A 24,975-nucleotide genomic window follows, 5' to 3' on the forward strand; every position below is an offset into this window, starting at 1 on the left:
GAGCCATGTAGAGCCCTGGAGTGGGGAGGGGGCACTCCTGCACTGTAGGTGTGGGGCTCTGAAGGGACCTCTGGATGCGACTCATCACACCTTAGTGAGTTATGTCCTTCCTCCTTCCCAGGTTTAGCAAAAAACTTGGCTTTTAAGAAGCTTAGGGGGCAAGCTTCATTTAGCTCAAACATAAATTTTCTGGGAGGGCATTTTATTTATTTATTTGAAGATTTTATTTATTTATTTGAGAGAAAGAGTGAGTGAGAGAGAGAGCACAAGCTGGAGGAGGGGGGAGAGGCAGAGAGAGAAAGAGAAGCAAACTCCCCACTGCGCAGGGAGCCTGACCTGGGACTCCATCCCAGGATCCTGGGATCATGACCTGAACCAAAGGTAGATGCTTAACTGACGGAGCCACCCAGGCGCTTCATGGGAGGGCATTCTGTGAGCCTTCATTCTAGGTCAGGTACCAGGATTATGTGCTGTCAAGGCATAGATATGCACCTTTCTTTCCCCTTCATCATCACATATTCATATGTGTGAATGAATACTACAACATATCTGTCCTGGGCCTGACTTTGACCCTAGCGCAGGGCTTAGTTTTGCTCTCACCATTATCCCCAGTGCTTCACAGAATGCCAGGCACACAAAAGGGCTCAGGGTTTATTCATTCATGAGTCGAAGTGAATAAACTATGTCCATGGGACCTGAGAGACTAAAGGAACCCATTTCTCCAAACACATCTTCTTTCCAGAACCTCAATTCAGTAGAGCCAAACTCAGTGTGGACAAATTAAAGGAAACAGAGCTGAAAAGAAAACAGAGAAACCACCTTTAATGTGGGGTAATGTTTAGGTACAGATAGGAAATGCAAACAAAAATTTTGAAAATCTAATAAAATGCATTGCTTAAATAGATAGATATATTCTTACATTTTGGGAAAAAAGGTCGTCTACTGGAAAAACCAGCATTTCACAGTTTTCCTTTCCAATCCCACTCAAAATAAAATTCTACAAGTTTTTTTATGTTGATTATTATTATTATTATTTTTTTACCAGTAATAAGAACATAACACTTAGTGTCTTTCTTACTCTTTGACACTTTTCACAACCTCTAGTATGGTTAATTAGCCCATAGGTTATGTATCTTGCCTTCTAAAATATGCTTTTGCTTCTATGTTTTTCACACCAGGACTAGTTTTTGACAAGCAAAAGACACACATATACTTAACAAATGAATTAATTATTCACATAATAGGATTCTGGTATTAGTTCTTTGAGACCAAAAAAAAAAAAAAAAAGAAAAAACAAAACCAAGGCATTTCTGCCTTTCACAGAAAATACAGGTGCAAACAAATGCAAAGAATTGGTAGACCCTCTTTTAAAAACAAAAACAAAAACAAAACAAAACAAAAAACTAAACAATAGCAAGAGCAGTGAAAACAACAAAGCATCAGTTGGTCACTGATGTGAAGGTGAGACCCAAAGTATCTTCCAGCTAAAGAATCAGAGGTATAAGTGCCCCCAAAGCATGGCTAATCATAGCAAAAGGGAAGAGAATTTGATCTGGTTGGGCTCCCAGTTAACAAACCATGTGCTAGGCCCTCCCCCTGGCTTCAGATAATCCAACTGCTGACCAAGTCAACTTCTAGATGCTTTTTATTTATTTATTGTGTGCGTATGTTCATGTGGGTGATTTTAGTTCCTTATCTGCATCCTCTGGTTCACCTCTCAACTGTCTACCTAACAGCTTGACAGCCAACCCTGATGAGTGACTTCTGACTTCCTAAATTTTGTAACATCTGTTCCACTAGGTAGGAAAGTTGACTTTCCAGCAGAAGGTTTTCTACTGAAAGGCCAGAGCAGCCCACCAGTCCCTGCTTTTCTCCTTGACTACACTTACTGATTCCAATCAGCTTACGAGAAATGAAACTATGGAAGACAAGACTACTGGAGATGAACGTACTGAAGAAAAATATAGCTGAATATAGTTGGAAGCACCTACCTGACTAAACTAAACTGACTACCACCTGGGAAAGATTTATTTGTGTAGCAGCTAAGGCAAAAATGATAACATGTTGAGTTGCATACTCTTCCCTGTATTAATAGAAAATACATATTCAGCTTTGCAGTAAGTTATTTTTGCTATGATTAACTCAAGAAGTAATCATTAAATCACACCTGTGCATAAAGTCATTGAATGTCACATGGACAGTGAATTAAATGATAGTTTTACATGCCGTGCATAAAAGTTGTGATAAAAATGCTGTTCAGCAATATTTTTCCACAAGATCAGGAAAGCATATCCACTCTCTGTAAAGACAGAGAACTGGAATCAAGAGTGTTGTAAAGGCATTTCTGCAGTAAGATATAATGAGAATTTGTGCTGGACATCAGTTTTGAGAGCTGTGGGTTCACATATTATTCTGCATTATCCAGTAGAAATGTTAAATTTTGAAGCCAAACCAGCACGGGTTTAGATCTCGATTCTATGAATTACAGGAAGTGTGCCGAGGAGAAGTTACTTGAATTCTGTGGGTCTGAGTCTTCATGGAGAGATGGGTATAAATAAATCTAGGTGGCACCTGGGTGGCTCAGTCATTAACCGCCTGCCTTTGGCTCAGGTCATGATCCCAGGGTCCTGGCTCGAGCCCCACATCGGGCTCCCTGCTCCGCGGGAAGTCTGCTTCTCCCTCTCCCACTCCCCTTGCTTGTGTTCCCTCTCTTGCTGTGTCTCTCTCTGTCAAATAAATATACAAAATCTAAATCTATCTATCTATCTATCTATCTATCTATCTATCTATCTATCTCACAGAGACTGTTTGGGGAATTAGCCAAAGTAACAGATTTCTAGTGTGTGTGTGGGAAAATCTATTACATAATAGATGCATAATATTTGCTAAGAAGGATATAAGGAGTAAGATGTTTTGCATACTTAAGATATTTTAAATGTTAAACTATTAACATATTTATGTTAACCAGGATAGAAAATATAGAATTTTTAAACTGAAAGTAGACACAACTTGATCATAAAAATGGATGGACTTGATAAAGTCATCTTGTTGAGTTCAACTCATCGACCTGTTCACATCACTTTGTACCTGGCTTAACTCAGGCAATAAACATAGAATAAAGTGGCCCCCTTCACTCGTTGCCCTCAGGAAATTGCCACTTGCACTGGGGGAATGGTTATGTGGCAGTCCACCTCAGCATTTTTCTTTGTAATCTCTGAGTCTTGTTTTAGCTCTGGTGTAGAAACTCCAAACAGGAAGAGTGACAGTGTCATTAATCCAGAGCACTTGCTGTTCTCACCAAAAAAAGCAAGGTGAGACCAGGCATCAGGAACTACTGCTGAAAAAGGCCAGGAGCAAATAATCAAACATTGCTCAGAGTGAGAAAGGTGACAGAGGACATGGGTCTGGATGAAAGACAGAGCAAAGTGCCTTCTCCCATTTCTGCTTTGTGCCCAGAAACCTTAAATTGAGACATAAGGATATTTATCATGGGAAACTTTTAAAGGGCCAATTAGCATTTACTATATAACAAGACTGCTTACTGTGAAGAAATGTTAGCAGGAATGAAGAACTATAAAAGCTGACAGGGAAAAGGTCAAATAATCTAAACAGGATAAAATGGTATATACTCAACAATTACCCCCGATGATGGAAAGAAATGGCTTTGATTGCCTTTAAAAGGAAAACAGTTAAAAGGATGCTAATCCTTTAAGCCAGTTGTCTTTACAAGTCTCTAGGAATGGGTTAGTTAAATGAAATCTCCAAATAACTCAGTAAGTCAGTTCACAAAACCAAAATCTCTTTAATGGAGAGAGAGCTCTCATGCATTTTGACAGGCACATTGGAAATTAAGACCGAGATTATATCATAACAAAGTAAAACCATACTGAAATTTATTCACTTGATCCTGCCATCTCTTTCAGAATCCCTAGTTCCTGCTTTGAATAATTTGCTCAGATATGTTTCCTAAGTGTAATATTTGAATAAGACTGACTTTTGGTTTATATTGTTTTGTTTTTTGACCAAGAGAAAATACAGAAGAAGGAAGGGAGGAAGGAAGGAAGGAAGGAAGGAAGGAAGGAAGGAAGGAAGGAAGGAAGGAAGGAAGGACAAAAAGGAAAAAAAAATAATGCTTTGATCAGTTTGTCTTGGCAATCTGGGTATCAGGTTGACTGAGGAATTATGAAAAAGCACTTTCAATTTAACACTTTTCAGAACTCTTCCTTAAATATATTCTGGGATGTACAGACAATTGAGACTAATCTACTTGACCTCAGAACACTCCTAAAAGTTGTTTGGCTTTTTACTTTCTTTGTAACCAATTTCCAAATATTAGCTTATTTTATCTTTTGTTACTTTTTCCTCCTGATCATTTAATCTAAACATAGGAACGAGAGAACATGGTAAAGTGGGCATAGTTTTTGGTCAGATCTGAGCCCATGCCTGTATACCGTTGCACACTGTCAAGTGTGGAGACTGTGTTGTGTGGTATGCCTGAGCTCCTGGTCTGCAGGGGCCACCCTTCCCCCTAATTCCCACGTGGCGTTAGCCAAACCGTCATTTCTCATGACTTTCTCTGACCTCTAAATATTTCTGAGATGCTGAAAAATATTTACACATCCCTCAAGTCCATCCTGGTGGTTACTCTTCATTTCAGCCAGGACTCCAGGCCTTTTTGCTGTATCAGGATTTGCTGTCTCCGGGTTCCCCCAAGTGAAGATGCAGTTCCCTCGCAGAATTCTCTAATTACCAGCTAAAACTCAACTGTAGAGTTTGGACATAAGAAGGCAGCTTGGAAATAAGTAAAAGAAAATTACAACCTAGTAAAACTTCCAACCGATTATCACATGTTAAAGATCCTAGACAAGCTTGCTCAGCACCTCCAGCTGGCTGTCCTGCAGGGCATCTCTCTCTTGCATCCCTGGTGGATCACTCTGTTGCAGGCACTCAAGTGACTGCCCTGCCCCTAGAGGGTGCCTTTGACTGGACTGCTCCAAAACCAAGGGTGCCACTCCTCCCAGCTTACTCTAAGAGGGAGGACACAGTTTCCCCCGCTCTGGGAGGAGGCTTGCTCTGGGCACAGTCAGTATGCAGAGCAACCACACAGATCTTTGTCCCAGGTGTCACCTCACCCAAACCGGATCGTGGCTTTGCTTTGAGAAGACCAAGGGGCCAAATGAAGCATTGTGCACAAAACAATTGTGCAATTTCCTTCTATACATGAATGAATCAATGTAGTCAGCTTTAAATGAGCAGTTCATCCTGGATTCCAGCCACCAAGGTTTTAAAATGTTCGGAGTAAATTAGAGAACCTTGGTAGGAGATATCACTCATATTTTAGGCCTTTCTAATACGACTTAATTGTTACAGCCATTGTGTGCTTTCTCTAGCCATTAATAAAAGAGAATATGGAGATGGAAATAGGAGAGAAAGAAATGATACATTACGAGGCCAGCCTCAGCAACACAGTCCCTGACAGAACATGGCTTAGACCCCCAGGGATAGATTGAGTCCATCCTGACCCTATCTTGACAAATGACACATTATTAATGAGAAGGAGGAGATGGATAGTGAACATGTAATGAGCATTTGCTGCATGCAGGATTACTATGTATTTTACACGTACCATCATCTTTCATCCTTACAACAGTCCTTTGATGTGCACAAGGCCCTGCCTCCCCCATTCTACAGGGGAGGAGACAAAGGCATGCACAGAGAGGTAAGGTAACTTATGGAAGCCCCATTGTGATGGAGACGAGAGTGCACTCCATTGTGTTGCATTTCACCCTTCCTTTTGAATGCACTCCTACCCTGAATCATGCATTCTGCCTACACTCCATAGGAATCTAGTAGAGCTCAGATTTAGGCTTAAAATCTGATGAAAGTGTCAAGACCCCCTGTTACAGCAGTTATTTATTTACCTTTTTTTTACATGCATATTAAAATACTTTGGATGCTACCCTTGATAAACGCTAGGGTGAAAGAGTCTTCCAAACATTAAGTTCACTCAAGGAATGTAGACTCTAATAGAGGAAACAAACATGCCCATTGATAAAGCAAAAGAAAGAACAAAGATGGAAAGCAGAGGGGGTTAGGGGGCAGGGGGGGGGGGGACTGGGTGTGTGCTCAATAAGATCAAGGTTTAAGCACATGTTTAATACATGATATTAGACAAGTGTGGAGGTTATCAGATGGAATTATATATAAAATCTTGCACGAAAAATGTTTATTCTTTCATTGTAAAAGTTATGTATGCACATGCATCGGTTTAATACAGAATAAAAAGTATTAAGTGCCCTGACAGTTAGAAATAACATACAATTGCAGTTCAGAGGACAGGGAGACCGTGGCTCCTGAAAAGCAACTGTGTACCCACATAAGGAGAATGGAGGCTTGAACAGATGGGCAGCCCTGTGCTCGCTCCTAGCTCCACTGTCAGGGACTCACCAGACCTCTAAGTCTGTCTCCAAAATGCTCAGAAACAACGTAGGATGGGACAAGGACTGATTGGAGAACACGTGCCTGGATCATAATCGACATCCAATAAATGGGAGCTCTCCTTCTTCTTTTGCCTAGGGAATTAGGATTCATTTAATTAACAAATTGACATTTGACATGGGTTTGAAAAATAATTATGACCTAACTAATAATAGTTATTATTTATACAGGTAATACTTTAGATCAGAACTTCATACTTGATGCAAGAACTATTCTAAGCAATATCCAAGCCATCTATATGAATATATGTATTACTTAGGATAATCCTGGCATAATATATGAGATGTGTGTGTTAACAAATACACACACAGACATGCCTGTGCACGCACACACACGCTCATTTCAACAATCCCAAGGAATGCATTCTTATCCTCATTTTAAACTTGGGCAGATATTAGTGCAGAAAAGTTAAGTACTCGTCCGAGTCCTCACACCCAGTAAGGATTTGAACTTAGGCACATGCTCCAGAGTCTGTCCTCCTAACTCTGTGCTGACATGCTGCAAAGGCATAGCAAGAAGGTACTGAAAGAAAATTCTATGTAATATCCATGGCCAACGACAATGAAGAGCCTAGTTTTTGGAGTTTACAAGGCATGCAGGGATTGTGAGAAATAAGACTCATAAAAAATAGAATTGGGTCAGCTAACAGGGCCTTGGATGCCACGTTAAAGAGCTGAAAATGCCCGTTTGACTTCGTCTAGACACAGTCAGCAATGAAGTCAGACCAAGTGTAGAATTATCAAGATGGATAGTCTGAAAATGACTATTTCATTTTGGGGATGAAGCAGAGTACAGACAGGGCTTGAGTGTTCCTTGACACAACGAGGTCCAAAGGCATTACCCAAGTTTAATCCTCTGCATTCTCTGCGGAGCATGAAGACCTCCCTGGTACTTAGTTGCAGGGGCAGCTGGGAAGACAGTTAATGTTAGCAGTGGAAGCCACTGCACACAATTGGAGAAGGGCTTATCAATTTATAGGTTCTAGGTAATCTTTTTTTTTTTTTGAAAAAGGAAGATTTTTTAAAAAAATATTTTATTTATTTATTTGACAGAGAGAGAGAGTGCGTGCACACAAGCAGGAGGAGTGGCAGGCAGAGGGAGAAGCAGACTCCCCACTGAGCAGGGAGCCTGATGAGTGGCTTGATCCCAGGACCCTAGGATTGTGACTTGAGCTAAAGGCAAACGTTGAACTGACTGAGCCACCCAGTGCCCCTGGAAAGAGGAAGTTTTAGTATATAATTCCATTCATAAGTATTATTACTCCCATTTATTTTTATTTTTATTTTTTAAAGATTTTATTTATTTATCTGACAGAGAGAGAGAGAATGAGAGAGCACAAGCAGGGGGAGCTGCAGAGGGAGAGGAAGTAGCAGACTCCACCTCCACGCTGAGCAAGGACCCTGATGTGAGGCTTCATCCCAGGACCCTGAGATCATGACCTGAGCTGAAGGCAGACACTTAGTCGATTGAGCCACCCAGGCACCCCGATTACTCCCATTTAATAGATAAAGAAACCAAGATTCTGAAAGACAAAATAAATGGCCTTTGGCTATATATGAAATAATGGTAAGAGGTTGTTTTCAAGGGTACCTCCACCCAAAGCCCCGTAGCTTCATACTGCATCATGCAGTCGAGGAACCTGCAACACATCCCAAGAGGTATCAGGGATAATAAATGACATGAAGAATGAAAATGTCATGCATTTCCCCCCTGCCATGTATCAGGTGCTAGAGACACAAAATGATTCAGGGTGGAGGTCCTCAAAGTGATTGCTGTCTACAAGAGGGGACCAGAATAGTGCACAGGTTTTTGCCCTGTTGTTAGTGTGATGAGTGTTGCCAGCTTAAACAAGAGGTTGGGAAGAGCATAGCAGAGATCCTTAAAGAAGGAGTTTTCAGGTGTTTGAGGGAAACTCTAGCCGAATGATACAGTAGAAGAAGGGCATGGTAAGGAGAGAAGCAGCAGGAGATGGTTTGCAAAACAGAGGGCTTTATAATAGGGAATACTAGAAATTTATCCTTGACTTTAAAGGTAATAAACTTTCTTGTAGGATTGATTAAATGGAGTAACATCAGAGGGAGAAAGATTATCTGGTGGCTATTGCAGTCACCCAGGGAAGAGCTGATGAAGGTGGTGCAGAGAAAGAAAGAAGTGAACCATACACCAGATGTTTTCTTTGTTCTAATTTACTCAGGGCCATACCTCAGGGCTTAAACAAATATTCAGTGATTTCAAGTTATTAGCCACACTGTCAGCAGAAATTAAATATTTTTGCATATAATTTTTTCTTCCTTCCTTCCTTCCTTCCTTCCTTCCTTCCTTCCTTCCTTCCTTCCTTTCTTCCTTCCTTCCTTCCTCCCTCCCTCCTTCCTTCCTTCTCCCTTCCTTTCTCCTTCATTGCTTTGTGCTTCAAGTGTTCCTTTTAAAAATGTCCACCACAGTGAGATATCACCTCATTTGTGTTAGAGTGGCTGTCATTAAAAAGACAAGAGATAACTGTTGGCGAGGATGTGGAGAAAAGGGAACCCTGGTGCCCTGTTGGTGGGATTATAAACAAGCACAGCCACTATGGAAAACAGTATGGAGGATCCTCAAATAATTAGAAATAGAACCATCATATAGTCCAGCAATTCCATTTCAGGGAATATATCCAAAGGAAATGAAAACACTAATGTAAAATAAGATATCTGCACCTCCATGTTAACAGTAGCATTATTTACAATTAGCCAAGACCTGGAAACAGTCTAAGGGACCATTGGCAAATGAATGGATAAAGAAGGTGTGGGGGGGAAGGGGACTGGAGGAAGATGGTCAAAAGCTACAAAGGGAATTCCAGCTATCAGATAAATAAGTACTAGGGATGTGACTCACAGCATGATGATGGCTATGTGATATAGGAAAGTTGTTGAGAGCAAACCCTAAGAGTTTTCCTCACAAGGAATTTTTTTCTTCCTTTTTCTTTTCATTGTATTTCTGTGAGATGATGGATATTAACTAAACCTGTTGTGGAAGTCATATCACAACATAGGTAAATCAAACCACTATTCTGTACACCTTAAACTTATATAGTGATGCATATCAATTATTCTCAGTAAAATCGGAAAAAAATGGAAATTCTGACTTTCCCTAGGAAGGATCATTGCTTCAGCTACCCATAATTAAAAAAAAAAAAAAAAAAAAGCTGAAAGTCAGCTAAGAACAGAAATGGAACAAAGGAGGAAAGGAGAAGAGAAGCAGACCATGATAAACTTGGCCTGTAATATGGTTTTGCCAACAGCTGACAATGAGCTAACATCTCTTCAGAGTGCTAGTTTGAGATCCAAATCTCAGGAAAACGAGTAATAAAAAAAAAAGACACATGTTGTCTGCTTTCATGCTCCTATTTCCAGAGAAATCTGCCGTCCTCAAAGGTTTCTATTTAGCGAAGTTAAAATATCTTAGCAGAAAATCAGCTACATGACAGGTGAATTGGGGCTTATCAGCTGGTGTACACATTGCTATTTGGAAGTTAGCCCATAAAGCACTGTGGAGGAAATAATGGTAAGGGCATCCTAGAACATTTTGGTCCTTGCTTGGTCCTCATAGGACTAGCATCAGGCTTAGCCTGTTCTCTGGCTAATTAAATATAAAAGACAGTGGGAACCAGACCCGCAGTCTGCAAATAGCTTGTGAGGACAGCAATTGGACCCTCACAGGCACAGAATAACATCAAGGAAGAAATATGCACAGTGTGTGTCGCCCACTCTCTCCTTGTGATACTTGTCCCTTAGGTAGTTTCTGACAGTGTGGATAGCACAGGCTTTTCTAACTATATAGATTGAGACTTCGCTGTCCCTTTGCCGCTCTGAAGGGCTCTAGTCTAAGAATTAAGAGCATTAAAGTCAAAGGACATCTCGGCTCCTTCCACAGTTTGGCTATTGTGGACATGATGAATGGATAAAGAAGATGTGGTTCATATATACAATGGAATATTACTCAGCCATTACAAAGGATGAATACCCACCATTTGCATCGACATGGATGGAACTGGAGGGGTTATGCTATAATAATAGCATAACTGGAGCTATTATGCTAAGTGAAATAAGTCAAGAAGAACAAGACAACTATCATATGGTTTCACTCATATGTGGAATATAGGAATAGTGCAGAGGACCACAGGGGAAAGAGGGGAAAACTGAATGGGAAGAAATCAGAGAGGGAGACAAGCCATGAGGGACTCTGGACTCCGGGAAACAAACCGAGGGTTGCAGAGGGGAGAGTGGTGGGGGGATCAGGTAACCAGGTGATGGGTATTAAGGAGGGCATTTGTTGTGATGAACACTGGGTGTTATTTTTTTTTAAAGATTTTATTTTTTTGACAGAGAGAGACCCAGTGAGAGGGAACACAAGCAGGGGGAGTGGGAGAGAGAGAAGCAGGCTTTCCGACTAATGAATCATTGAATACTACATCATATATTAATGATGTACTATATGTTGGCTAATTGAACATAATAATAAAAAAATTAAATTTGTTTCAAGAGGAAAAAAAAGAGCATTAAAGTCAGCTGTGGCTGGGGCGCCTGGGTGCCTCAATTGGTTACTTGAGTCTTCCTTCAGCTCATGCCACGATCCCAGGGTCGTGGGATCAAACCCTGCCTCGGGCTCCCTGCTTGGCAGGGAGTCTGCTGCTCCCTCTGCCTGCTACTCCCCCTGCTTGTGCTCTATATCTCTCTCTCTCAAATAAATAAGTAAAATCTTCATAAGAAATAAAATAAAGTTAGCGGTGGTAGTGGAAGGAACTCCCATATGTAGTATTGTTTCAATCCCCCCTTTGACTAATTATCTTTCATTGAGAAAATGTCTTATAAATCTTATCTTTGGCTTGTCAACCGAAAGCGGTGAATATGAAATTCTCTCAAGATGATGTTATGTGAACATTTCTATGGAGCATAATCCCTTTAAGATATTCCATGAAAAAAAAAATACCAGGGTTCCATAATGAAACAAGTTAGGGGAGCAAATAGGGATCCTTCCTTCATTCAGCAGATCTTTCCGGGCCTCACCTGTGATTCCAGAAGACCCTGCTCTCTTAGAGCTTGCAGTGCATGGACAAAGAGAAACAAGTAAAGCAAGATGAGTTTAGGAAAGAAAATAAAGCAAGATAGGAAAACAGGTTGTGCTGGAGAGGGAAAAGGAGTTGGCAAGATACCCTACTAAAGCCACTGCAGTGAGCATAAAGGGACTGAAGAGCTCAACAGTCGTTCCATCTTGGTTTTCACCCATGACTTTACCCCGGACACAGTGGTTAGTCCCTTTCTATCTCTAGGCCTGGCCCTTACTGCAATGTCCCTTCACTCCAGGTCCTATAATAGAAGATCAGGCCCTCCTGGCAACCGCCAGGTTCAGATCTCCATTTTATTGAGGAGGGAGTTCAGAAAACTTCTCATTCCTTTTTCGGAAATCGGAAGAGGGCAAAGGCATTGCTTCTTTTTGTTTTCATGGAGTGTAAAAAGTCTGATTTTGCTAAGTGGGTATTTCCATTTTCTCCAGTTGTGCACTGTATGGTCAAACTGCCATGCACGTTTGTGTTCTAGCTCTCAACACAGAGATGGAAATGTAAGTAGATGACACTGTTGTCAACAGTCACTTTATTACCCCTTATACTTAATGCAGCAGAAGTCGCACAAAAAGCAGAACCTCTGAACAAACATGAACAAACAGAGCGATGATGGTAGAGGAATTTGGTGTCATTCATATCTATATCTATATCTATATATAGATATAGATATAGATATGCTCATATTTAAACGGGGTATTTATCTGTACATGCATAGTGTCCTCAACAATAATTAGGGAACTGGATCATCCAAATCCATGGACAAAAGCCATGTTTTTATTTAGCTATAGGTTGATATACCTGATTTTCACATTATTAGTTGATCATATTTTATTTTCTATAAAATGTGACTCAGGTCAATAATTGTCACAAGGAAGCTAATAGCCTAATTGTATGCATAAGGTTCCTGTTGGTCTAGGAAGAGTTTTGAGTAACTTAAATCAGAAACTTCTATCAAATCAATGATGATTTGTTGTTAAAGCTATGAGTGGGAAGAGACCAATGGTGATTTGAGAGCCCTTCAACTTCGACTTTAACATAGCTTTAGCAATGGCCTTTTCTGGTGCTTATAACTCTTGACATTCAATGAACTCTCTTTGCACTTGAGTTCTTGATGGGATTGTTTTCATGCAAGTAGATTACAGAGGAACACATTGTTTCATCAAACTAGGAGAATGATGAGGAAATGGGGTATAGAATTAATCACTTTTGATGGGACAATTGGAGGTAGAGATCCAGATATCATGGCCATGTTGTTCTGCATCTCTGAGAAACCAGCTCTTGCTGCCTGGGGCTGAGTACTGGTTTCTAAAGGCACCGGTGCCTCCAGTGGGAGAGGCATTTAATGGAGGACATTACCTTTAATCTTTCTAAGTTACTCACTAACTTCTGCTGGCAAGTCTCACTATCTCCCTTTACTGGGAATACTCAAGAATGCATGTGATGGGTTATTGCATTTGGAGACTTCATACCTGATGAGATTTTCATGCAGATAACTTTAATATCGGTAAATTAATAATAAAGTGGCCAATATTAGGACTTCACATAGGATTCTATTTTCTGAACTGGCCACACAGTAACCATGTTTCAAGAGGATGACTGGCAGTTAAGGAGAGAATAAGAGCAAAATGACAATTGACCATTGACTGCACAAGAACATGTGTGACAAAGGTTGTGTCAGGGTTCAGACGGGAATGAGGAAGCATTCATACCTCATGCTGGAGAGCATTTCTAATGCAAGAAACCAAGGTGGAAACAAATATCTCTTCAGTGATACAGTCACACAACCTGGAAAGAGCAAGAACACATCATTCCTAAAAGAAGGGAACAGGACATGAGTGTGTGATTGTAACTAGCTAGCAGGGCTCCACCTGAGAGCCCCACTCAGCTTGTGGTCAAGGTCAAGTGGGAGTGACAGTTTTTCTCTACTGTTGCCTTGAATGCTTGAGTTGTTCTTCTACTCTGGAAGCCACACTGGCAAAGGAGGCAGAGTGGATAATGGCATGGATTAGTTTTCCTCTTTGCCAACTATTGGGATCAAGTGACAGAGGTGGGGCACTTTTTATGCTGCTATCAAGTTCAGGGTAGTCTTCTAGCCCAATTCAATAACGGTTGGTATGAAGTTCAAATAGATATATGACATCTGCACTTATAATGATTTAATGATGTCATGGACACCGTACTACACACCAGAGTAGAATCAAAAAGAATTCAGCCATTTGATTTTCCTTTTTAAACCCCTAAAATCTATCACTTAGGGAGTATAGTCAATGATATTGTAATAGTAATGTATGGTGACAGATGGTGGCTACACTTGTGGCGATCATGGCATAACATATGAACTTGTCAAATCACTATGTTGTACACCTGAAACTAATGTGACACTGTGTGTCACTTATACTCAAATAAAAAATGATAAAAAAATAAGTGCTAAAAAAAAGAATTCCTGTTAGCCAATAGTGTCCAGTGCCTATACATATCTCTCTCATTTCCTTTTCTCTAAGTGCCTGCCTAAAATCCATTTCCACACATACCCCTGCATAGCAGTTGGAACACTGAAGCCTGAGTGAGTTTATCAATTTTAGTTTTAACTCTAGTTTGCATTTTAATTACCCTCTGCCTTATTAAATATATCTTATTAAATTAAAAATGTATTTCTAATTAGCTCTGAGCTGCTAGTCCTTCCTTAGCTTTAGTTTGTACTGTTTTTTTTTTTTTTTTTTCTCTTGGGAAAGCCCTTTGAATGTCATTCAGAAAATTTAAGTATGATTGACAAATGCCTTACATGGGGCTTGAGGGTATTAATAAAGTCACTGCTTTAGAATATACTCTCACACAAAGATATTTTTACGCAAGAATTAGTGATTGAAATTTCTTTCTCTCTGTGTGAATGTATTGTATCTGTGAGAGTCTGTTATGTATACTGTCATATGCACATAGTATTTAATGTAAGATTCACAACTGCCTTGGAGATTTTATTTTCACTCTTCTCCTGATGAGAAAACCAAGAGTCAAAAAAGTTGCACTCCTTTGCTCATTCATTCACTCAGTGAATTCAGCAACTTACTAATAACTGTGTGAGCTATGTCAAGGTGCTGTTTGTAATTCACTGATTTTGAGATTACTACAATGCAAAATTTGGTTTAGGTAACTGAATGCCATTTCAACCATACTTTAAGAAATACTGTGTTCCATGCACTACTCATTCCAGTTTAAAATAAGACACAGTCTATATCCCCAAAGGAATTACAGTCCTAGTGCCTTGCTGGGGACAACAGAGCAAATCAGCAGGATGGTTAGGATTAGCCCTCAAAGCTCATCTCCTTTCTCTCCCACTCTACTGCTTCTTTTAAAAGAGACCCCTAGGCAGCATGGTGTTTGGCAGAGCACCAGACTTGAAATAGCTCTCCCTGAGGATTCCTGATATTCCCCGTCAATGTTACAGAGGCAGAATTTGGTTGTTGCTCTTGTTAGTTATTGCTCAGACTGCAGTTAGGCAAATTAATGACATCTTCCCTATGATACCCAGTTGATTGCGATCTCGCTGCCATTCCAAGTCATCAGTGGGGTTGGCTCAATATGATGTATTTGTTGAAGCCAAGTGAGTTGCTCTGGTGGCAGCTAACCCATACCTTTATACTTTCCACTGATAAGTGTCAGTTACCGTCCCATCTTAGACTCCTAGTTTGTGCCTACTCTATTTAGCTGCCTAGTAAAGAGTACGAAGAGCATCAGCACCTTCAGTATGACCAATGATTCTTCCACTCAGAAGCCAAAATGTTGTTTACTGTCAGGGAATGAATGCCTAAGTGGAAGTTGCTGAATGCTGACTCAAGCACTCTCATTTTCTTGTGCATTCTCCTCCATGCTCCCCCTGGTGAGCCCCCTTCTATGTGGTTGCTTTCTCTTGTAAGCACACAGGAACTGAACTTCTGTGATCCTTACATTTCTTTAACTATAGGGGAAGACATGGGGGAAGAAAGATTACCTAGTGTGCTGTGTTCTTATGTAGGGACAAAATCAATGAACAGTTTTGTCAAGAACCATACGCATGATATTTTATAATAATAACAATAATAATAATAATAATAATGATGATGAATGCCATTTATCCAACAGTATGACAACAGGAAAAGGTCTGTACTCAAATTCAGTATATTATTGCTTGCTGTGGGATGAGAACAAAACAAACTATTCTGAGAAATACTATATATAATGACATTCAAAATTAACCTCTCTGATTCCCAGGGTTTGCTGGTGAGGTGGGGAACCCTATATGGGCTGGCTACACAATTATAAGATGTACTGCAGTTCAGAAAGTTTAAATGTACATGTGTACTTCCTTAGTGAGGAGGCTGGCTCAACCTTCCTAATGATACGTGCAGTGAGCTAAAATATGCAGAGGCCAGCCTAGGACGTGTCTTGCGTGGAGCAGCCCCATGAAACTGGGAGTTATTATTGTGCCAGGGGCAATATTTGGTTTCAGAAACCTGACATATGCGGTTGATAATGGGAATTAAATCAGAGTCACTGGACTTTCATCAGAGTCTCTGTAACCCAGTCTCAACTTGATAATTTCATGATTTAGGATTTATGATCCAGGGCGCCTGGGTGGCTCAGTTGGTTAAGCGACTGCCTTCGGCTCAGGTCATGATCCTGGAGTCCTGGGATCGAGTCCCACATCGGGCTCCCTGCTCAGCAGGGAGTCTGCTTCTCCCTCTGACCCTTTTCCCACTCGTGCTCTCTATCTCTCATTCTCTCTCTCTCAAATAAATAAATAAATAAATCTTAAAAAAAAAAGGATTTATGATCCAATTTAAACTCTCCAAAATTAAGTTGTCTCATTTTTAAAATTAAGATAATACAGATTTTCTATCTCACAAGGATGTTCTGTTCAAGTGAGTTGATGGATGGGCTTGGTAGTCTTTTTCTGTCTCCCATCATTAAAAAGAAATACTGATCTGGTTTCTATCATCAGAGCGTAGTTCTGCCCCTTCTAGAACTTCATGAACATAGAATCATGCAGTATGCACTCTTCAGAGCTGGCTCCTTTTGCTCAACACATGGTTTGTCGTAGGTGCTATTGGTTATTTTTTACTACTGAGTAGTAATCCAATCTACTAATATTCTGAGTTTGATTTACCAGTTTTCTCACATCTTGGGATGCAAATGTAGATTTTTTTTTTACTTGACTTCTTTCTTTTTTTTCCTTTTTTTTTTTTGACTTCTTTATTTTTATGTAAAAAAGCATGCAAAGCCACACACTTTCTTCTAAGGACTACTTTGGCTGTGTTCCAGAAATACTGATACAAGTATTTTTATAATTATTCAATTCAAACTATTTTCTGGATTCCATTTTGATTTCTTCTTTGACATATAGGTAATTTAGAAGTGTGTTGACTAACTTCCAAACATTTGTGGGTTTCCTAAATAATTTATTATTATTAATCCTGAACTTAATTGTGGTCAGAAAACAAAGTATGGTTCTTTATGGTATAGAATAGGGTCTTTCTTAGTGGATGTTCCATGTGTGCTCGAAAACAATGTATATAATCTGCAGTGGTTCAGTCTTCTATTAACTAGTAATTAGTTTGGTTTCACTGTTAAAATATTTTATATCTTCACTGGCTTTTCCACCCACTTGTTCCATCAGTTACTGAGGGAAGATATATATTTTAATAATTTTTTATTGTTATGTTAATCACCATACAACACATCATTAGTTTTTGATATAGTGTTCCATGATTCATTGTTTGTGCATAACACCCAGTGCTCCATGCAGAATGTGCCCTCTTTAATACCCATCACCAGGCTAACCCATCCCCCCACCCACCTCCCCTCTAGAACCCTCAGTTTGTTTTTCAGAGTCCATCGTCTCTCATGGTTCGTCACCCCCTCCGACTTACTCCCCTTCATTCTTCCCTTCCTGCTATCTTTTTTTTTTCTTAACATATATTGCATTATTTGTTTCAGAAGTACAGATCCATGATTCATCAATTTTGTACAATTCACAGTGCTCACCATATGTCTATCACCCCATGTCTCCCCAATATATATCACCCAGCCACCCAATCCCTCCCACCCCCCACCACTCCAGCAACCCTCAGTTTGTTTCCTAAGATTAACAATTCCTCATATCAGTGAGGTCATATGATACATGTCTTTCTCTGATTGACTTATTTCACTCAGCATAACATCCTCTAGTTCCATCCACGTCATTGCAAATGGCAAGATCCCATTCCTTTTTATGGCTGCATAATATTCCATTGTGTATATATACCACTTCTTCTTTATCCATTCATCTGTCGATGGACATCTTGGCTCTTTCCACAGTTTGGCTATTGTGGACATTGCTGCTATAAACATTGGGGTGCATGTACCCCTTTAGATCCCTACATTTGTATCTTTGGGGTAAATACCCAGTAGTGCAATTGCTGGTTCCTATGGTAGCTCTATTTTGAACTGTTTGAGGAACCTCCATACTGTTTTCCAGAGGGGTTGCACCAGCTTGCATTCCCTCCAACAGTGTAGGAGGGTTCCCCTTTCTCCACATCCCCACCGACATCTGTCATTTCCTGACTTGTTAATTTTAGCCATTCTGACTGGTGTGAGGTGGTATCTCATGGAGGTTTTCATTTGGATTTCCCTGCTGCCAAGCGATGTTGAGCACTTTTTCATGTGTCTGTTGGCCATTTGGATGTCTTCTTCGGAAAAATGTCTGTTCATGTCTTCTGCCCATTTCTTGATTGGATTATTTGTTCTTTGGGTGTTGAGTTTGATAAGTCCTTTATAGATTTTGGATACTAGCCCTTTATCTGATATGTCATTTGCAAATATTTTCTCCCATTCTGTCGGTTGTCTTTTGGTTTTGTTGGCTGTTTCCTTTGCTGTGCATAAGCTTTTTATCTTGATGAGGTCCCAATACTTCATTTTTGCCCTGGCTTCCCTTGCCTTTGGCGATCTTTCTAGGAAGAAGTTGCTGTGGCTGAGGTGGAAGAGGTTGCTGCCTGTGTTCTCCTTTAGGATTTTGATGGACTCCTGTCTCACGATTAGGTCTTTCAACCATTTGGAGTCTATTTTTGTGTGTGGTTTAAGGAAAACGTCCAGTTTCATTCTTCTGCACGTGGCTGTCCAATTTTTCCAACACCATTTGTTGAAGAGACTGTCTTTTTTCCATTGGACATTCTTTCCTGTTTTGTCAAAGATAAGTTGACCATAGAGTTGAGGGTCCATTTCTGGGCTCTCGATTCTGTTCCATTGATCTATGTATCTGTTTTTGTGCCAGTACCATACTGTCTTGATGATGACAGCTTTGTAATAGAGCTGGAAGTCCAGAATTGTGATGCCGCCAGCTTTGTTTTTCTTTTTCAAGATTCCTCTGGCTATTAGGGGTCTCTTCTGGTTCCATACAAATTTTAGGATTATTTGTTCCATTTCTTTGTAAAAGGTGGATGGTATTTTGATGGGGATTGCATTGAATGTGTAGATTGCTCTAGGTAGCACTGACATCTTCACAATGTTTGTTCTTCCAGTCTAAGAGCATGGAACGTTTTTCCATTTCTTTGTGTCTTCTTCAATTTCTTTCATGAGTATTTTATAGTTTTCTGAGTACAGATCCTTTGCCTCTTTGGTTAAATTTATTCCTAGGTATCTTATGGTTTTGGGTGCAATTTTAAATGGGATCGACTCCTTGATTTGACTCTCTTCTGTCTTGTTGTTGGTGTATAGGAATGCCACTGATTTCTGTACATTGATTTTTATATCCTGCTACTTTACTGAATTCCTGTATGTGTTCTAGCAGTTTTGGGGTGGAGTCTTTTGGGTTTTCCACATTCAGTATCATATCATCTGCAAAGAGTGAGAGTTTGACTTCCTCTTTGCCGATTTGGATGCCTTTGATTTCTTTTTGTTGTCTGATTGCTGTGGCTAGGGCTTCTAATACTATGTTGAATAGCAGTGGTGAGAGTGGACATCCCCGCCCCATTCCTGACCTTAGGGGAAAAGCTCTCAGCTTTTCCCCATTGAGAATGAAATTCGCTGTAGGTTTTTCGTAGATGGCTTTTATGATATTGACGTATGTACACTCCCTCCCTATACTCTGAAGAGTTTGATCAAGAAAGGATGCTGTACTTTGTCAAATGCTTTTTCTGCATCTATTGAGAGGATCATATGATTCTTGTTCTTTCTTTTGTTAATGTATTGTATCATGTTGATTGATTTGCGGATTTTGAACCAGCCTTGCAGCCCAGGGATAAATCGCACTTGGTCATGGTGAATAATCCTTTTAATATACTGTTGGATCCTATTGGCTAGTATTTTGGTGAGAATTTTTGCATCCATGTTCATCAAGGATATTGGTCTGTAATTCTCCCTTTTGATGGGGTCTTTGTTTGGTTTTGAGATCAAGGTAATGCTGGCCTCATAAAATGAGTTTGGAAGTTTTCCTTCCATTTCTATTTTTTGGAACAGTTTCAGTAGAATAGGTATTAATTCCTCTTTAATTTCTGAAAGAATTCCCCTGGGAAGCCATCTGGCCCTGGGCTTTTGTTTCTTGGGAGATTTTTGATGACTGCTTCAATTTCCTTAGTGGTTATAGGTCTGTTCAGGTTTTCTATTTCTTCCTGGTTCACTTTTGGTAGTTGATACATCTCTAGGAATGCGTCCATTTCTTCCAGGTTATCTAATTTGCTGGCATAGAGTTGTTCATAATATGTTCTTATAATTGTTTGTGTTTCCTTGGTTTGGTTGTGATCTCTCCTCTTTCATTCACGATTTTGTTGATTTGGGTCATTTCTCTTTTTTTTTTTTTTTGTCTGGCCAGGGGTTTATCAATCTTGTTAATTCTTTCAAAGAACCAGCTCCTAGTTTCGTTGATCTGTTCTAATGTTCTTTGGGTTCCTAGTTCATTGATTTCTGCTCTGATCTTTATTATTTCTCTTCTCCTGCTTGGTTTATGCTTTATTTGCTGTTCTTTCTCCAGCTCCTTTAGGTGTAGGGTTAGGTTGTGTATTTGAGACCTTTCTTGTTTCTTGAGAAAGGCTTGTATTGCTATATACATTCCTCTCAGGACTGCCTTTGCTGCATCCCAAAGATTTTGAACAATTGTGTTTTCATTTTCATTGGTTTCCATGAATTTTTTTAATTTTTATTTAATTTCCTGGTTGACCCATTTATTCTTTACTAGGATGTTCTTTAGCCTCCATGTATTTGCGTTCTTTCCGACTTTTCTCTTGTGATTGAGTTCTAGTTTCAAAGCATTGTGGTCTGAAAATATGCAGGGAATAATCCCAATCTTTTGGTACTGGTTGAGACCTGATTTGTGACCTACGATGTGATCAATTCTGGAGAATGTTCCATGGGCACTAGAGAAGAATGTGTATTCTCTTGCTTTGGGATGGAATGTTCTGAATATGTCTGTGAAGTCCATTTGGTCCAGTGTTTCATTTAAAGTGTTTATTTCTTTGTTGATCTTTTGCTTAGATGATCTGTCCATTTCAGTTAGGGGGGTGTTAAAGTCCCCCACTATTATTGTATTGTTGTCAATGTGCTTCTTTGCTTTTGTTATTAATTGCCTTATATAATTGGCTGCTCCCACATTAGGGGCATAGATATTTACAATTGTTAGATCTTCTTGTTGGATAGACCCTTTAAGTAGGATATAGTGTCCTTCTTCATCTCTTATTACAGTCTTTGTTTTGAAATCTAATTTGTCTGATATAAGTCTTGCCACCCCAGCTTTCTTTTGGTGTCCATTAGTATGGTAAATAGTTTTCCACCTCCTTACTTTCAACCTGGGGTGTCTTTGGGTCTAAAATGAGTCTCTTGCAGACAGCATATTGATGGGTCTTGTTTTTTATTCCAATCTGATAGCCTGTGTCTTTTGATTGGGGCATTGAGCCCATTTACATTCAGGGTAACTATTGAAAGGTATGAATTTAGTGCCATTGTATTGCCCTAAGGTGACTGTGACTGTATTTTGCCTGTGTTCCTTTCTGATATACGCTGCTTTTAGGCTCTCTTTTTGCTTAGAGGACCTCTTTCAATATTTCTTGTAGGGCTGGTTTTGTGTTTGCAAATACCTTTATTTTTTGTTTGTCCTGGAAGCTTTTTACCTCTCCTTCTATTTTCAGTGAGAGCCTAGCTGGATATCGTATTCTTGGCTGCATATTTTTCTCGTTTAGTGCTCTAAAGATATCATGCCAGTCCTTTCTGGCCTCCCAGGTCTCTGTGGATAGGTCTGTTGCCAATATAATGTTTCTACCATTGTAGGTTACATATCTCTTCTCCCTAGCTGCTTTCAGGATTTTCTCTTTGTCTCTGAGACTCCTAAGTTTTACTATTAGATGTCGGGTTTTGACCTATTTTTATTGATTTTGAGAGGGGTTCTCTGTGCCTCCTGGATTTTGATGCCTGTTTCCTTCCCCACATTAGGGAAGTTCTCTGCTATAATTTGCTCCAATATACCTTCTGCCCCTCTCTCTCTTTCTTCTTCTTCTGGGATCCCAATTATTCTAATGTTGTTTTGTCTTATCGTATTGCTTATCTCTCCAATTCTGCCCTCGTGATCCTGTAGTTGTTTATCTGTCTTTTTCTCAGTCTCTTTATTTTCCATCATTTGGTCTTCTATATCGCTGATTCTTTCTTCTGCCTCATGTATCCTAGCAGTTAGTGGCCTCATTTTTTATTGCACCTCATTAATAGGCTTTTTGATTTCGACTTGGTTAGATTTTAGTTCTGTTATTTCTCCAGAAATGGTTTCTCTAATAACTTCCACACTTTTTTCAAGCCCAGCTAGTATCTTTAAAGTCATGATTCTGAACTCTAGGTCCAACATCGTACTAATGTCAGTATTGAGAAAGTCCCTGGCAGATGGTACTACCTCTTGTTCTTTTTGCTGAGCTGATTTTTTTCATCTTGTCATTTTGTCCAGAGGAGAACAGATGAATGAAAGAACAGAATGCTAACAGGTTAATGTCTTCAGCAAATATACTCTATACAAATCAGAAAAGACCTGAAACCAGGGGACAAGAAAGGTAAAGAAAGAAGAGAAAGAAAAAGAAAAAGGAAAAAGAAAAAGATAAAAACAAACAAAAACAGAACAAAACAAAAAAAAAACAGAATATGATCAAATATGATCAGGCTAGTGCATAGATCAGTGCCACACACTAGCTTTTGGGCATATTTTGGTCTGTTAGAAGAATGTGCCTGCTAAAATTTTAAAGGAAGAAAGACTTATATATGTCCAAAATACGGGTTGATACAATGAACGGATGGCAGATGATTGTAAAGATGAAAATTATAAAAGATTTTATAAAAGGAACTGATAAGATAAGAAGTTGTTTGAAAAAAGAAGAAGATTTAAAAAAAAATTAAAAAGGAAAAAAAGGGAGAGAATGTGATCAGGCAGGAGACTAGAACAAATTCATACACTAGTGATTTAGGGTATATTTTGATCTGTTAGAAGAAACTGTATCTCAAAATTTTAAAGAGAGAACAACTTATATATATATGCCAAAAATAAGGGTAACTACTATGAAGGGATAAAATATGACTCTATAAATGAAAAATAAAAAATGTTTTTTTTTTTAAAAAGGGATTGATAAGATGTTGGTTGAAAAAGGGAAAAAGAAAAATTCAAAAAAAAACCAGTTAAAAAATTAACTTTGAAAAACGAATGAATCATGGTAAAAAAAAAATCCATGAATTCTATGTGCAGTATTCCCCTAGCGCTGGAGTTCTCCCGTTCTCCTTGATCGGTAAACTTGGTATTGGCTTGCTGGCTGTTCGTGCTGATCTTCTGGGGGAGGGGCCTGTTGCCGTGGTTCCCAAATGTCTTTGCTGGAGGTGGAATTGCCCCGCCCTTGTGAGTCCGGGCTAAACAAGCTGCTCGGGTTTGCTCTGGGAGCTTTTGTTCCCTGCAATCTCTCAGCACAGCTTTGGAGGACCAGAGTGAAAATGGTGGCCTCCCAATCTCCGCTGGAGGAGCTGAGAACCCGGGGCCCCACTCCTCCGTGCACCCCCAGAGAAAAGCAGTCACTCCCGTCTCCCCGGTCTCCGGCCACACTCCGTGCTCACCCGGCCTGTGATAGAGCGTTTCTATGTCTGGCACCTGACCCCGTGTGGAATCTCCAAACCCAGCAGATCCCTGCGGTGCGCTTCCACGCCGCTCCTCCCGGAGGAGGAAGGGGAGTCTCCCCGGCTCTGCCGCTTGTTGGGTCCCTGCTGGAGGAGCCGTAGCCCGACTGGCCGCGGATCACAGTTTATGGCAACCCTGAGCTGAGAGCCCACGTCTCGGCTCCGTCTCTGCAGCCGGCTTCCCCGCTCCGATACCTGGGAGCTCTGCTGCACTCAGGCAGCCCTGGTCTTTCTGTGACCCCAAGGGTCCTGAGACCACACTGTCCCACGAGGGTTCCACCTCCTGCTTAGCCACTGGAGCGATGTCCCTCAGCGGAGCCGGCTTCTAAAAGTTCCGATTTTGTGCTCCGCGGCTCTATCACTTGCCAGAAGCGGCCGACGGAGTCCCCCTCCCCCGCCGTCTATCCTCCCGAATATCTCCTCCGATTCACTTCTCCGCACGTCTTACCTTCCAGAAAGTGGTCGCTTTTCTGTTCAGAGTGTTGTTACTCTTCTTATCTTCGGTCTCCTGTTGAGTTCGTAGGTATTCAGAATGGTTTGATCCCTATTCAGCTGAATTCCTGAAACCAGACGAAATCCAGGTCTCCTACTCCTTCATCTTGATCCGCCCCCCCACTGAGGGAAGATATTAAAAGTCAACTGTAACTGTCACTGCTGTGTTTCTTCCCTTTTTGTTTCTGTCAGGGTTTGCTTCTTGTAATTCAAATCTGTTTAGAAGCAAACACATTCAGTTTTGTTTTTTGTTTTTTTTTCTTCATGATGAATTGACCCTTTGTAATTTTGAAAAGTCGTTATCTTGCAATACAGCCTCTTTGTCTGGTATCAATACAAATATTCCAGGTTTCGTATACCTACTGTTTGCATGTAATATCTTTCCCCATCCTTTATTTTTAACCTGTCAGTATCTTCACTATTAAAACAAAAAAGTATCATATACAAAGTACACAGATAGGCCTTACTGTTTTGTCCAGCCTGACAATTTCTAACTTTTCATTGGAGTTGTAACTCATTTTTCTTTTAATGCAATTATGTTTCATAAAAATTTTTACTAGAAATTCCTTTTTTTCTTTTTCTTCTTTGTGACTTATTCCTTTGTTTCTCCTGTCTTATTTTGTGTTAAACTGGGATTTTTGTTGCTGATTTGTTGTTCTTGTTTTATTATTATTATTATTATTATTATTCAATATTCCATCCTTTCTCTTTTATTGGCTTTGTGGCTATACCTTTTTGGTTTATTTTTATGCATC

The 24,975-nt window shown here is 40.0% G+C and overlaps 1 protein-coding gene across 1 annotated transcript in view; it reads left to right on the forward strand.

Moving 5' to 3' along the window:
- Positions 1-24,975, forward strand: part of CNTNAP5 (contactin associated protein family member 5) — an 872,890-nt gene that overhangs the window by 346,395 nt on the left and 501,520 nt on the right. The gene's annotated exons all lie outside the window — the stretch shown is intronic.

Source organism: Callorhinus ursinus, unplaced genomic scaffold (assembly GCF_003265705.2).
Source record: "Callorhinus ursinus isolate GAN/ISIS: 27379988/994484 unplaced genomic scaffold, GSC_fseal_2.0 scaffold2, whole genome shotgun sequence".
Lineage (NCBI taxonomy): Eukaryota > Metazoa > Chordata > Mammalia > Carnivora > Otariidae > Callorhinus > Callorhinus ursinus.